General features: G+C 40.3%; 2 long non-coding RNA genes across 3 annotated transcripts in view; one reads left to right on the plus strand and one right to left on the minus strand.

The window, feature by feature from the left end:
* LOC118935974 (uncharacterized) overlaps positions 1–15,944 on the plus strand; it is a 178,004-nt gene that overhangs the window by 43,908 nt on the left and 118,152 nt on the right. The window lies entirely within an intron of this gene.
* Positions 1,181–10,762, minus strand: LOC130682093 (uncharacterized). Of its 2 annotated transcripts, none has more exons than XR_008995397.1 (3): positions 10,656–10,762; positions 8,427–8,491; positions 1,181–1,677 (listed from the first exon to the last, which is right to left on the minus strand). It is a non-coding gene; the product is annotated as an uncharacterized LOC130682093 (long non-coding RNA). The 2 variants fall into 2 exon arrangements; XR_008995398.1 differs by having other exon boundaries at positions 10,332–10,762.

The raw sequence follows: 15,944 nt of genomic DNA on the forward strand, positions 1-15,944 counted from the left end.
TCTAATGTTCTCCTGGGATCCAAATTTGCCAGCTACCAGTATTGCTGGGTGGTTCTAATTTTGTGTACATGTAGTTTCCTAAAGGCTTTACCCTTTCTTTGATACACTTCTGACTGGAATTACATGTATCTATTCAGTCTCTGAGTTGCAACCTGATTTGTTGATATGGTATAGAATTTTAATAGCCTTGGGTTATGTGAAATCTTACCTTGTTACCATGATTCTCTCCAGGTGCTGGAACTACTATATTTCATGATTTTATTTGCCAGATTTATTCGATGTTTGAGTGATGGTGGGAGTGAATGCAATATTTCTCTTTTTGTAATTCAAGTATTGATAAGATTTTCATTCATCTGGCCCAGTAAGTTTCAAAAGGAGGCAAAGGACCCCTTCCATTAAAACCACAGTTGAAAAATGCTCTTTGCATTTCAGCAGGACCTGGTGTTCTGTGGATGAGGCTATGGGATTGCACCTCATTCAATTTTAATGATTGGTAATGTCTAAACAACACCTTACTAGAGATTACTCTATGCTAAAATACTATTGGTTATTTTTTTCACTATTGCATAGAATCTGTTGAACACCTGTTGAAAAAAAAACATAGCAACTTCAAAATCTCTAATCACACCCCCAAGTTACATAAAGGTGCAGTATAAGTACATTCAGTTTTATAAGTGAGGTTTAAAAGTTGTTTATTTTCATGGACATAGTTTCTTCAGTTATAAGTGACTTATTTTGCTCATTCTCTTGGTTTGCTAGAGTATTTTTCACAAAGCATTTTTCCTATTGGCTTCTGTTTGTGTTTTGATTAGATGACTTTTAAAGGTATGGTGGCCACGATGCATATGACCAAGCTGTTTATATATATGAATATGCAATATATATAACCATATATAAATGATTTATGTTTTTTTGTTCTTAAATATATATAAAATACAAAAATACAAATATATAAGCATTTATACAGTTATGATTATACACTTACATCTGTAATAAGTAGTTTATATATACATGTTATCATGTGTATACATACACAAATACCTATATATCGCTGAGATAGTTACTGCTTAATGTCGATTGAGATCATATATAGAATTTGTAAGTTGTATATGAATAACAATTATATAAACACATGTATCAATATGATATCTTCAGCGTTTCATGTTGATTGAGACCAAGCTTTCATTTTTTTCGGGAAAACTGGATCATCTTGTATCTGGACTTTGGGAAATTCCCTTGCTTTCTTTCCAATAGTGAACATTACTGGTGTCCCACAATTGTTTCATCACAAAAACGAATCCTGCCCTGCTAATCTCCTTTTCTTCTCTCCCACCCCCTATGTTCTGGCTCTAAAGAACTGTTGAAAATTATTTCCATCTATGGATTTTTACTTGAACATACCTGATATTTTACTTTTTCTGATCATGATGTGTTTTTCTATGGTAATGTTACCTTCATCTGTATTATTCCCAGTGCAGAGAGGGTGTCCATCTCATTGACTGGTCTAGTTATCAGTCGTACTTGACTGTTCTGAGGTTCTCCCAGGGTACAAACCTCTGTTTCCCTTCTTAGAGGGGATTTGTTGGGCAATGTCTAATGTCCTGAGATCCAGGGCTTCATATGTTTTGTCTCCTGTTGTTGATGGAGTTGCTTCAGGCAGAGGGGTGGGTCAGGCCCCTGGAACACCAAAGGACCGAGGGGTTGATTGTCAGACGCAAGTGATAAAGCAGTTAAAATATCCTGTAAGTCCTTCATCCCCAAATGCTCTAGGAAGGTAAGGGACGGACAGAGACTTGACATGGACAAAACTCTGTCCAGCAGCTCAGAGCGCCTTCCTGGGGAAGAAGGTGGGCTGTTTCATGGGGGGAGGGACGGGTTTGTGAGGGCAGAAGGAACTTCACAGGGTGGGGAGGCGGGGTGGGAAGTGTGGCTGATGCAGCAAGGAGAGAGCGTGTCTTCCCCTGACATCAGTGTGTTCCTGGGGGGAAGGAGGCCCCAGAGAGGGCTGAGATGCTGGCTCACATCGAGACCGGCCGGAGGTCACGGCTGTGGGAAGGAGGGTGTCTTAACTGAAGTTTCACCAGCATTTTGTTTCCATAGAGGAGCGAGGAACACACACTCGGTTAATTATTTATGAGGCACTGGATGGGAACTTGGAGGGTGTGTATCTGGCCTTGTTGTAGGGAGAGGAGGGGATTCCTGAGTCTTACCTAAGTCCTAGGAGATGTTTCTGTGCATTGACCCCTTTCCTAGAACACAAAAACGTGGGGAATTTCTAAATCCCTGCTGTGTTCTAGGATCACGAGGCTGGTGTGAAATCAAACACTGTCCATTTCTAGAGTTGGCTATGAAGTATTTTGATACAGTATTTGCACATTAGACATTCAAGGAATAAGGATTTTTAAATTTTATGGGATGGGGTAAACTTGCATAGTTACTCGCAACTTTTTTTTTTACCCCATTTAAGATAAAAGCAATAAAAACCAAGCTTTTATGGAAGGCCACTTCTTTGCCCCAATTTCTCCTTTTCCACCAGCACTTTGCTGGAATTAATCTTAACTGTCAAGATGACAGTGGCCCAAGGCTTCTTGCTACTGCTTTATAACATAAGCCTATTTACAGTCCATAGCTTTCCACATGGAGGTCACTACACCAGGGCAAACATCTTGGAAATGCCAGATAATTGTAGTCACCTGGGTCTAGCTCCCTCTTTTCAAAACAAGATGTGACAATTAAACAGCATTTGGTATCCCCCATAGATTCAAGCCCACCAGAGCCATCACCAGAGGTCAGTGAATCAGTGGTCACCTACTTTAATGTGTCCGTGAGGCTGTAGCATGTCCTCTTTATTTTTAAGGATGTTTTCCTACGTAATTCTTCTATTGTGCAAATAAATCTCCAATAAAAACATAGGAAGAAGGGACTCTCATTAATATACCGGGAAGCACTTTCTGTGATTCTCAGCATGGATAGAACAAGTCTCGGCAGTTGAGGTTGTTAGAGGTTGGGTTTATTCTCCTCTATCCTTGCCCCGCCACAGCAAAGAATTGAAAGGCAGCATTGTAACAGTGAAGCAGGGTGGAAGTTTTATTTGAACGCACTCCAGGGGAGGAGCGGGCCAGAGTCAAGGTAGACAAGGCCCTGAACTTCTAGGCAGGAGGCCCTTGTACTGCATTGTGCCTAGGAGGCGCCTCTTTGACGGACAAGGTGGGGTCGTTTGATCGACGGATCCACCTGTATAGCCTCCCCCTCGGTGAGCATGGCCCTTCCCGCCGTGAGGTGGGGTTTTGCGGGTTCTTAGTCCTGTTGGTGTGTTCCCACACTGGGATCTGGCAGCAGGGGAACTTACCTCCCTGCAAAGCCTTCGTTCCCTTCACGTGGGACCCCCACCTGGGCAGAGTCTGGCTGGGTTTTCCCTTGAACCTTACCCGGGGGTCTTTCTCTTTGAACCTCATCTTCCCTTTCCCAGCTGCTCCTGTCTCTTTCTACCTAGTAAGTTTTGAAGGGAGGTGTCGAAAACATAGAACTTTTTTAAGGCCAAGAATCAAATTCTTACCAAGGCAGTCCTTGAAGTGGCTGGGATGTATGTGAAATCAATTGTTCAGTATTTAAAAATATGACCGAGTCACAGTTCTTAAATACGGGTTTTTTAAATGTGTTTTTTTCAGCTTGCACCGGTTCATGTCTGTCAAGATGCTGGCATCATTTTATTGATCTGAAATATACTACTTTAGAAAAATGAATTATTTAGGCAATGTGTTTTGATTTTCTGTTCCCATGAAAATAGGTTTTCTCTGAGTTTTTCCACCATGTCCTAGAATTACAATCATTTTATCTTTAAAGAGAAACAATCTTTATATCCTGAAATAATGGATGGATAACCAAGGCATACAATAGTTTGCCTCATTCTTCTTTCAGAAAATGAGTAAAATTACTGAAAATTGGCCTGTAATAGATAGTCCAGACTTTGACAGAAAAAGTCAACTCTGTTTCCTGTATAAATTCAGCATAGGACGGTGTTAAAGAACCTTCCGTAAAGCATTGGGTTGCATTTCTATAAGTATCATCACCATTTGAAAATGAAATGGTAAAAAAAAAAAGTAATGTTAATACTTGGATGGGACAGTGCAAATAAAATTATGTAAGCTAAATTAGTAGGCTTGGCAGGCACTGTGCAATGGCTGTCCAAAATACACTCCCCGCCCACATTTTTGTCTTTACAAAAGAAATACAGTAAAATATCTTCCCCCAAGTCACACAGCCATGTCCCCACGTTACCTCTAAAGAGGTGTAGTTGGTCAGGCAGAAAAATAGACATGAGCAGAGATGGACAGAGACTGGGGTCCCCCAAAACTGACCCAGGGGGTTAATCAGATGAAGCTAGAGCCAGAAATGACTCAGACAGTTGATCAGATGAAGCCACAGGGGCCAAGAGGGACTCAGGAAATGTCCGAGGTCTCCCCAGATAGCAAACATCAGAAGCACAGGCACAGTGCAGCCCATATCCTGTTTGACCAATCAGAACAAGCCTGGGGGGCCAACCGCTGTTGGTCAAGGACGTCTCTGCCCTGCCAAAAAGAAGCTCCACAGTAGGCAGCCGGGGCCTGGGGGCATTAGGTTGGGGCCGCTTTGTTACAGTGTAATAAACCTATTTGCTTTTTTGACATTGGTTTCAGTCTAACTTCCCTGGGACTCCTTATTAGTTGGAAGTATTGGAGTGGGTGTTTCTTGAATATTCTCTTCTTCCCTTTCACCTGGAAATCTCCAAATCTGAAAATTTAGGTCTACTCAGATATCTGTGTAAGTATAGACAGACAGACAGTATGTAGATAGATGACAGGTAGATAGCTATATAGATAGATGGTGTATGGATGGAAAGATAGATGAGATTCATGGACACATGCTGGAGGGAATGGATAACAAAATACGTAATTGATAGATATGAAAGATGGATGATACTTAGGATAGATGCTAGATATATATATATACTTTTCTCTCTCCATGTATACATACATACACATACAAAGACCATAGATAGACTCACATCTGTCTATACCATCACATTTTTTTTCTTGTCACTTTTGGGTAAATAAAGTTGACTCAAAGGTTGTATCATTTCGACTGTTTTTGAGGCTCTACGTCATTCCTTTCTGTCATGCACTTGCAAGGAACTTCTATCCCCGCCCATCCCCCACCGCCATTTCTTCAAAGGTTCTGTTCCTCATCTTGGCTGTCTGCACACCTCTGAGCCTGAAGTACTCAGAAAGCCTGGGAGCAAAGTGGCCTCCCCGTGGGCCTTCACGGCAGCCGATTCTGCAGGTGAATGTGCCTGCCTGCTGCCTTGTGAAGGTGCTTTCCACCTTGTGTCCGGGAACCCGGTATCTACCCCAGCAACTGTAACAGCGAAGAGGAGAAACAATAGGCCTGTCCTGCCAGACCCCTGGGGAAGCATCTCCTGGATGATGGCGGTGCGCAGGCCTGGTTGGGATTGCTTTTTTTCACAGCATGGAATTGCAATTTGCATTTACATCCAAAACAATTGTTTTTGGCATTTTCCTAATAATGTTGCCTAAGGGTTCCTGTTAATTCTGCAAGCCTTTTGTTTGCAAGGCCATCTTCTTCCCCCACTCAGCATGCAGAAAGCAGAAAGCTGACCCCACGCAAGGCAGAGATGGGAAGTGCTGGGCTTTTCCTGTCCACGAAGTACAGGCGGAAGGGGGCCCTGCTCCAGGAGCTTTGTCGGGCAATCCAATGACGGAAAAAGAGCACCGTCCACCTTCACATGTTAACGTTGTAAGATTTGTTCATCCCTTCTTCCAAAGTCTGCATAGTCCCCTCTGTTCTCTGCTATGCTAAGTGTGTATTTAAGGGACGTAAGTGCAGATAGTGTTGGTAGATTTTTCTCAGAACTAGGCTGCAGTGTTTTCTCTTCCCCTTCAGGGAAAAATAAGTGGGCTTTCTGTAATTCTCCCCACTGAACTTGCAGCGTTAATTCTTTTAGTACATTTCAGTCCCAATCTCAGTCTCAAGTGATTCTCAGCATCATTTAATAGTTTGAAGTGTTTTGCATGCTACGTGTGCTGCCCTGATGGTATTCTCTGTCGTGTCATCATTCCTATTTCTGCATGAACCTTCCAGAATTTATAGGCTTTTTTTGGTGTTCGTATGATGTCCAGAAAATTTAAATGGATAGGTTGAAGCGTGAGAATTATTCATCCTCCCTTTTAATTTCATTTACCTAAACGGGACTCCGTTACTCCTTTTCATCCTTAAAGCTTCTCCTGGAAATGCCTTTGCCATCCTGATTAGACATCGAAAAATTATAAATTCCGTTCAGGGAAAGACAATTCACTGCCAACATTTTAATACATCGATATGAGGTCCTCAAATGTGAGGCATCGATGCTACGGCTCCCTGCCCATCACAGCCTGCCCTCCTTGCTAATTCAGAGCACATCACACAGACAAGGTGACTTTGAGAGTCCGGTGACTCTGTCCTTACACCGGAAACCCATGTGTTACCTTCTACCTTCAGGACAGTAACTAAGTATTCAATTCTGTACTTTGGGAGTCCCATAGATTTTTACTACTAATGGAAATACATCAATTTTTATTCATGATCTGACGTTCATGTTGCTTAAATATTAAAGGACTTTGTATATATCCAAAGTGAAATTCATCGTTCATATCAGCTTGCAAAGAACGTTTATACTTTTGTTTTAATCTTAAAATTACTGACCATGCAGTGTGGTTTTTAATCAACTGAGTAATTGGTAAAACTGAGACCCACTGGATTTACCTTTGCTAAGTTTACAAATCTCAGAAGTGACACTAATTAAGGTCTGCAGAATGTATCCTACGGTTTCCCAATGGGCTAATTATTTCACAATCTTAATGTTTCCCATTTGTTTTTACTGTTAAAAATTACAGGGGGATTGAAAATGACAACACGTTTAAACCATTTAAACATTTGACATAAGGAAACAAATTGCTGTTATGACTACAAAATGAACCTCAATCACCAAATTACATTAGGAAAATTTACATAGGCCTATAAACATAAAGCGAATATTTGTATTTATATATGTATATGAGGATTCTTACATAAACAAAAGCTTCATGTAAAATTTGACTCACTTCCTCCCCAAATCAATTTCAACAAACCACATTCATCTGTGCATTGCCGCTCTTACATGAATGGGCAAATGCGTTGTCTGCTAATTCTGTAATTTACAGCTAGATCTTTAAAATACTTTTTCCCTACATCCCAGTGCCTCCAGAGCCTTTCTCATCAGTAGCATTTTTGTTTCTTTCATTAAATGGCATGGTTTCCCCTAAGTGAGCAGTGAGTCATAAGAATTAATGCGAATTAACAGGAGCTTCAGCATGAGGAAAAAAAAAAAAGCCATACTCATCTACAGGAAAATGGGATGTCCTTGAGAGGCAAAGAGAGAAATCGTTTCTTGAGTTTGTAAATGCCCATTTTTTTCTCCATGTCAAGCTGTTAGGGCAATTTCTTAACCTTTGTATATCTCTGGCGGATGAAAATAAGATACAGTATTAACTATCTGGGGTACATTAGTAACATACAATTATGGGGTCTCCTCAACTGGTAAGACCCAGAGTCTAGTGCCCTCAAATGGCTGTCACACACAGAAATGTCTTCTGTTGAACTCAGGGCAGAAATATTTTCTGGGGTCTGTATTCTGTGCCTAAAACTGCCATAACCACTGAAAAATATGCCACTCTCTTCTATCTGTCCATCTGTTGGTCTCTCCATCCTGCATTGTTAAATGTTTTGCTTCAAAATGGGTTTTATTATAGAATGTATGCATAGATTCAGTAAGGGTAAAAATAATCACGAATACATTTGGATTTTTAAAATACATGAAGCCCAGAGAAACTGAAGGGAAAACCTTAGACACGGTGTGTTCTGAGACCAGTGCTTAGAGTGGCCCTGACATTGGTTATCAGACCCCAGCTGTGTGTTGTGAGGTTTTGCACTGCTAGGTTGAGACACACAGAGCCAAATTCAGGATCACCAGGAAGAGAACGGTTGAATGGTTTAGCCACACCAGTCTCGCACATCAGCACAGATAGAAAATTAACATACCGACATGAAAAATTTGACTTACAAAATATAATCGGTGTCATGACCAGTTGCGGTTCATTTTAGGGGAACCACTATCCCCCTCATGCTGGAATATTTAAAAAATATAATTCACCTACATTCGTGGATGAAAGCATCAATTCAGAGGAACATTTATCAGTAAATGGCAAAATATATATATATCAATGAAATTCTGCAAATGTTCATGAATAGGAAATTGCAATTCAAAGGAGCTTCCTTACCAAGGGAGGAGACAGCAGGAAATCCTTACAATATTTAATTTACTTACAATAAATAATGTAAGGTAACATACTTACAATATTTAAGATGGGAAACATCTCCTGAAGTCTTCTGTCACCAACTGTATTCTGTATTGTGCTGCCTAGAAAAGGAAAGAAATAGGTTTATGAATTGCAGGAAAATTGTCATTATATATCAATGATGTGAGAGCCCAGAAAATCCACATGAATCTACAGGGAGGCGGTCAGATGACTGTGAGGGTTTAATTGTGCTGTGAGATACAGTATCCACTCAGAAAGGTCAGTTGCCCTCCCTGGAACAGGAGTAATCCTTTGGAAAATATGGAGAAGCATACGATTTATAGTGGCAATAACTAAACATGATTTCCTTGCATAAGAATAAATAAAGGTGGTGATTCTCTCCTGATTAAGCCACTGATTGAATAAAATTCAAATAAAAATGTCTAAAGGACATTTCACAGAAATTGATAAGCTGATTTAGAATTTATGTAGAAAAACAATGGCCTGAGATAAGCCAAGAGCCCTTCCTTTATTTGAAAAGACTAAAGTGGGCAATGTGTTCTATGCGATGCTTTGTTAATAAACCTGTGTTAATTAGAAGAACATGTGTGGACAGTGAGCAGCTAAATAGTTCAATGGAAACGAGTAAACCCATCTAGATATACGGGACCAGCATATCTTTCTCCTCTCATTTGTACATTTCCAGTTAATTAGGCCTGTACAAACATATGCACAAATTATGCTTGTAATCTTGTGAAAAAAAAGGAACCAATGAAAAATAATTACAGGTTTGTTAAGAACTTAGGGCCAAATATCAAAACGCGTAAACCTTGAGGAGACAGTATTTGAGAACAGCTATAATGCAGGTTTGTGAAATGCATGAAAAACCAAAACGAAAATGTACCTTGACAGATGGTAGCTCCACTTACCATGCTGAGCATTTAGTAATGTATATAATTTTCAAATCGCTGTGTTGTATACCTGAAACCAATATTACATGTCAACTGTATTAAAAAAAAAGCAACTAAAATATAAAAAGTTTGATTAAATTCAGTTGCACTGAAATAAAAAATTCTGTCTATCCACTGTTTAAATAAAGAGTGACAAATAAAGCATCCAATATGGAGAATATATTTTCAATATATTTTACCAGCAAATGAAAAATGTTAACAATACCCACGCACACATACACAAACACCCCTCGGTTTAAAAATGGGCAAAATCATAAATAAGTAGTTCAGAGATAATCATTTACAACTCAAAGATATGAAAGGTCTTTAAGTTCATTCATAAAAAAGAAACATAAATTTAAATAGCAATGAGACTTCACGCCTTAGCCATAAAGTTGGCCAAAACACTGTATTTGAAATATACTGAGTGAAGTTAAGGCTGTACATTTGTGTAAACTCTTACCCACATCTGGCCAGATTAAAAATTGTGGTTGTGCCTTCAGTGAGTAACTCATGGACCAAGACTTCTCCTTGAAGGCATATGTCATAGATACTCAGGATCAGAGAGACCCTGAGGCCCCTGGGGGGATGTGTGTAGCAACTTTTTGAAGACCAAAGTCCCAGAACATATACTTGCTTATTAAAAGCAGAAGGGATAGATAATCCGTGTCATATTAATACGAAGAAGTGGGGTATGGCAGTGAAGAATACTAACTGTGTAGTAACTGGGGTCATGTCTGAAAACATAATGTTCGAGGAAAGAAGCAAAGAAGGAAATGTACAACGTGGTTCTCTTGCTCAATGTTCCAAATCGGGCAAAGCTTCAGAATCTCTCTCTACTGATAGAAATGAGCTCTCCATCCAGGAGAGAGGTGTCCTCTGATGAGGAAGCCAGATAATTTGGTTGAAAAGAGGAAATGAGTGGCATGAATCCACTTAGCCCGTTTCTTTACTCACGGGTGTGCGGTGTGAGCAATTGCACAGGCACCCTCTTGTCAGACGGCTCACATACTTGGTTCCCGGTGCTGCTGCCTCTGTCTTGAAATTCTGAAAACTGAAGCTTTCAACTTGGTTTCAGAAGTGCAGTTCAGCCGGGAGATGAAACTTCTTCATGCTCAGAGGAGCTGTGTACTGCCTGCATTCCTGACAGTTGCTGGCTGCTTCCCTAGATGCACCAGTCATGGTGCCCTAGGAGCACGGAAGGCAGATGGACTCACAGGGGCCACGAATGGCCATCCGGTGTGGCGGTGCTTTCTCCTGGAACTACAAGTTGCTTCTAAGAAACCCAGATGTCACAGAACCCTGTCCTATCTTGTGTCCTTCTCGTGTTACTTACGGCAGGACTGCTCATGCTGCAGAAAGATGACACAGAAGTAAAGGGGGAGAACAAGGCAGCTGAAATTCCTTTCGGCTTCTTTGCTCCTTCCTCAGCAGCGAGCTGAAGGTAGAGCATGTTGGGAGCATATATGCATATTGGTAAGTAAAGAAAAATTCCTTGACGTGGCCTCCTGCCGTGCTTCCACTGCTCTCGGAAGAATGACACATTTATTTAGGCACGAGCTACAAAATCCATAATTTACAGGGTAAATCCTCTGATGCTGGAATGTCAACATAGCATTGCCCAGTATAAAAGCTAAAAATCATGACGATGACTAAGTATTTTAATTAGAATATTAAATAGCAAATTCAGAAAACGATGGCGAACTTTTCCTGAAAGGGTCACCTTTTCGGCGCTGTGAGTTATGAAGGCCGTGTTACAATAACTCACGTCCCCCTGTCGCACAGAGGCAGCCACGCAGCATACGTAAATGAGTTGGTAGGACTGTGTTTCAACAGAACTATTTACAAAATCAGACAGTTGCTGGGATCTGGTCCAAGTGACCCACGGATATGCCAAGGTAAAGAATCCACTATCATTCAGACAACAGAAGGGAACTCCTAAAACCTTAGGGTGTGTCTTAAGCATTCTTCAAAGCTCCATTTTTTTTCTAACCTAAGCATTTGCATGATGTTCAACATCATTGTAGATACCTGTTTGCCAGGATTTTGAATATTTAGGAGTTATAAATGAATAGGTGGGCTCACGTTGCTCTCATCTGGATCATTCAGTCTGCATATGGCTTGCAGGACAGAACAGAGAAAAACACCAACACTTGCTTGCATTTCTGATCCCTGTGGGTTATACTCTCCAAGAGCTGTTATCCTTAAAAACAGACTTCAGAATGCCACCCACAGTTATTGCCCATGGCCTGACATTCTCAAGCCCTCCAGCTGCAGAGTCTGGTCTTTTCCTACATTTGTCACTTTGGTTCATTAGAAATATTACAGTGGTGTATGAATACTTGATGCAAAGACTAGGATTTGGGATAATAAATCTCTGCACCAGCACAGCACTGTCTCTTTGCTACGGGCAAGAGTAAAACATGGATGTGTATAACTCGATCTGTGGGGGCATCAGTTTTTTTTTTCTTCCTCCTTTAAGAGTTCAGACCTGATGAAATGTCAATGCAGGAATTATGTTCTGACCTCCTGCAGGATTTACATTTCTTCTCATAGAACCTGCCAGTTCCTTCTTTCCTAAAGGTTTCTTGCTCTCCAAGGAAGTTTCTAGTTTAACCAGAAACTTCTCTACAATCCCTTCGGTGTGACAGCACGTGCTTTTTCTAAGCAGTATACATTTCTTCCAAGAGGGGCTTCTTGGGGCAGCTTACCGAGAAATTACCTGAAATGAGGTTTTTTTCCAACTCTGCAGAAGTTGGAAAACCTGTAGCAAGCATTCGCACACTTGCTAAAACATTTAAAGATGACGCTGAAATTGCCGTTAGTGCCTGTCAATCACCATTTAATGCACTGTGTAAAGGGAGGTAGGTGAATCCGTGTATGGTAAGATTTTTTGTTTTTGAATTCTTAGACATGATTTTTTTTTCAGTGCAAAGACCCAATAATATTAATAAGCTCTATAAAATAGAAATACATTTGAAAACAAGTTCTAATATCATGCTACAGTTTTAAAATGTAAATTTAAAATGTAAAACCACATATGCATATAAATATGTTAAATATAGATGTCTGTAGCCATATTTGAATTAAATTCAGTTGTGGTGGAATCTTAATTCTGTTGTTGTGTTTATATTTCATCTCTATTTCAATATTTTCATGCCGCAAAGCCTCCTTGGGGTTTTGCAATTCCAGGAATGGGTGTGGTATTCTGACAATGACCAGCATGTTGGCTTTTGAGGTAGCTTGTAACCACCAGCTACACAGATACATTGTATAGATTGGCAACCTCAAAAAGGTACACTAGATATTTTCAAATCACTAACAGGTATATAACACTTGCATTTGTCCCCAAAGACACCTTTTGTCTTAAGGTGTTTGTTCAGCTTCAGAGTAAACATTTCATTTTGCAATGAAATGTCCTGTCAACCAAAGAGAACAGGGTGAAGTTTAGATAGAGCACATTTTTTGTTTTTGATTTGGAAAATGTTTGAAAGACGTGCACTGCTAAAGTAATTAGTGTAATTTTAAAAAGCCATATACCCACCACTCAGAATTTCTAAAGGATCAAGTATGCTTTTGCTCTTTATCATTAAGTCAAATTATTATCGATCCATTAGAGGTACGCTAACATGTGCACGTTTCTGCAGATTACTTTATTATCCTTTTTGTTATGCTTTGATCTAGTCAATTCTTTCAGTCCTCAGGGGAGTACAGCCCTTGTATACAGACATGAATTTATTTATTCACTCCTCTTGCTGGATCTAAGCCATTTCCAGGCCTCTTGTACAACATGCCAAGCAAAACATTGTGCCCTTTTATGTACATTTATAAGCATTTCTTCGGGTTTTTTGGTAAAGTGCTCTTTATAAATATTCAACTCATTCATCTTCAGCAAATTACAATTTCCCTAATTTGTGAGTTGGAAATGGAATCTAAGGAATAGTAGCTGGATTCTCAAATCACCCAGAGAGCGAGGAGAAAAATTGAGTCCTTCCTTTTCACTGAAAAGTATTGCTGAGTAACAGGAGAGAAGAGGTCTCTGCCATTTTATTAGACAGGATCAAATTGCTCCCCACCAAATTGTTTATAAATCCCTCTCTTCTTCAGTTTTTCAACAAAGCATGCAATAGATATTTAAATATTTCTGAGCTAATGGCTGCAAAGTTCTGTTTCATTGTTTTAATCTTTCATTTCTTTCATTACTAGTGGACTCATATCTAACTGCATATATTTATTGATCTTTCACATTTTCCTCATGGGGGGAAATTAGCCTTGTTTATGACCAAGGGGTATGTGTCCCATCACCCAGTTTAATTTAATGGTTTTCTAAAAAATAAGTGAATGAAAAGGCAATTGGACAATTATATTTACTTTTATTTTCTAGCTCAATGTTAAAATTCCAGTAGGCACTCTGTTTGATTCACAGAAAAATCAGAGAGGTTTTTAAGACTATGAGAACAGGCGCTGAAAAATCTCATTTTGTTTTGTTGAATGCAGATGCAAGATAGATAGTATCTGCTTTTGAATGTGATTCCCTCATAGCTGTCAGTAAAGAATGTTTCCTATGCTTGAGAAATTCCTTGCAGGAATATGTCCCTTGTGCATATGCAAAACTTGTTACAAAGTAAGGTGCTGAGTATGATATGGAATATTCATATCCCAGGACGGAAGCTTTCAAACTGTGAGAAATACTGTTTTGTGTACCAATTACACAGTCTGAATGGCATACATTGAAGCTACTGATAGAGTAAAAAAAAAAAATTTTCTCAGAATGCAAATTAAAACCACAATAAAATATCACCTCATACCAGTAAGGATGGCTGCCATCCAAAAGACAAACAACAACAAATGTTGGCGAGGTTGTGGACAGAGGGGAACCCTCCTACACTGCTGGTGGGAATGTAAGTTAGTTCAACCATTGTGGAAAGCAGTATGGAGGTTCCTCAAAATGCTCAAAATAGACTTACCATTTGACCCAGGAATTCCACTTCTAGGAATTTACCCTAAGAATGCAGCACTCCAGTTTGAAAAAGACAGATGCACCCCTATGTTTATCGCAGCACTATTTACAATAGCCAAGAAATGGAAGCAACCTAAATGTCCATCAGTAGATGAACGGATAAAGAAGATGTGGTACATATACACGATGGAATATTACTCAGCCATAAGAAGAAAACAGATCCTACTATTCACAACAACATGGATGGAGCTGGAGGGTATTATGCTCAGTGAAATAAGCCAGGTGGAGAAAGACAAGTACCAAATGATTTCACTCATATGTGGAGTATAAGAGCAAAGAAAAACGGAAGGAACAAAACAGCAGCCGAATCACAGAACCCAAGAATGAACTAACAGGTACCAAAGGGAAAGGGGACTGGGGAGGGTGGGTGGGAAGGGAGGGATAAGGGCAGGGGCGGGGGGGAAGAAAGGGGGCCTTACGATTAGCATGTATAATGAGGGAGGGGGCACGGGGAGGGCTGTGCAACAGAGAGAAGACAAGTAGTGACTCTATAGCATCTTACTACACAGATGGGCAGTGACTGTAATGGGGTATGTGGGGGGGACTTGGTGATGGGGGGAGTCTACTAAACATAATGTTCCTCATGTAGTTGTAGATTAATGATACCAAAATTTTAAAAAATGGAGAGAAAAAAATAACATGCTACTAAAGAAATCACTTTGCAAACAATTGCTCATTTATGTGATACATCATTTAATCTCAATTTTCACTTGAGTTTGATGCTGCTCTGTGTGTGTGTGTGTGTGTGTGTGTGTGTGTGTGTGTGTGTGTGGTCCTAGCACTGTGCAGCAAATCACCAGTAATTAAGCTTGTAAGGACCATCACTGCATGTGCTAAAGATTGTATGGGTCAGGAATTCCCAAAGAATTCAGTGGGGATGGCTTGTCTCTGTGTGTGATGGTGGGGCCTCCTCTGGGAACTCACTCGCAGGTAGGTTTGCAGTGAATGCCGTGTCTGCCAGGGCCTCTCCGGGGCTCTCAGAAGGAACACTGTACAGGGCCTTCCCATGTCACTTCTTGGGCTTCCCCCCTGCATGGCGGCTGAGCCCCAGTAGCAAACCAGGGTCACACGGTATGACCTTCAGTGATGCAGCCTCAGCACGGACACAGTCCCACTTTGTCTCCATTCACAGCATCGCCCAGATTCAAGGGGAGCGATGGAGACCTCCTCTGTCTGGCAGGTGTCTTAGAGTCACTTTATGAGAAGCAGCTGTGGGATGGGAGAAATTCTCGTGGACATTCTTGACAAAGGCAGTGGGTCCCAATGTACATGTGTGTGGAGTTTTGAAAAACTGATTCCCGTGGGACATGTAAGTGACTGAAGTGTTCAAATTCCCTTTTGCTGTGTCCTCACATTACTCTGTTCAGGGAAAAAAAAAAATGCATGAGTAGATAACTCCTAAAACTATGAAATAGTGGTATTACATTAAAAGTTATATCAGAAGTTCTTCCAGGAAAGGATATTATGATAGAAATCTTGGGCCTACCCAATGTTTATTCATTACTTATTTTGTATTTTTATGTAGCCACAGGTGAAACGTACATGGAAGACGCTTCTTTATTCCAATGATACGTTTGTCTTAGCAGGTTATTGCCAATCTTGATA

This window comes from Manis pentadactyla, chromosome Y, assembly GCF_030020395.1.
Source record: "Manis pentadactyla isolate mManPen7 chromosome Y, mManPen7.hap1, whole genome shotgun sequence".
NCBI classification, from domain to species: Eukaryota; Metazoa; Chordata; class Mammalia; order Pholidota; family Manidae; genus Manis; species Manis pentadactyla.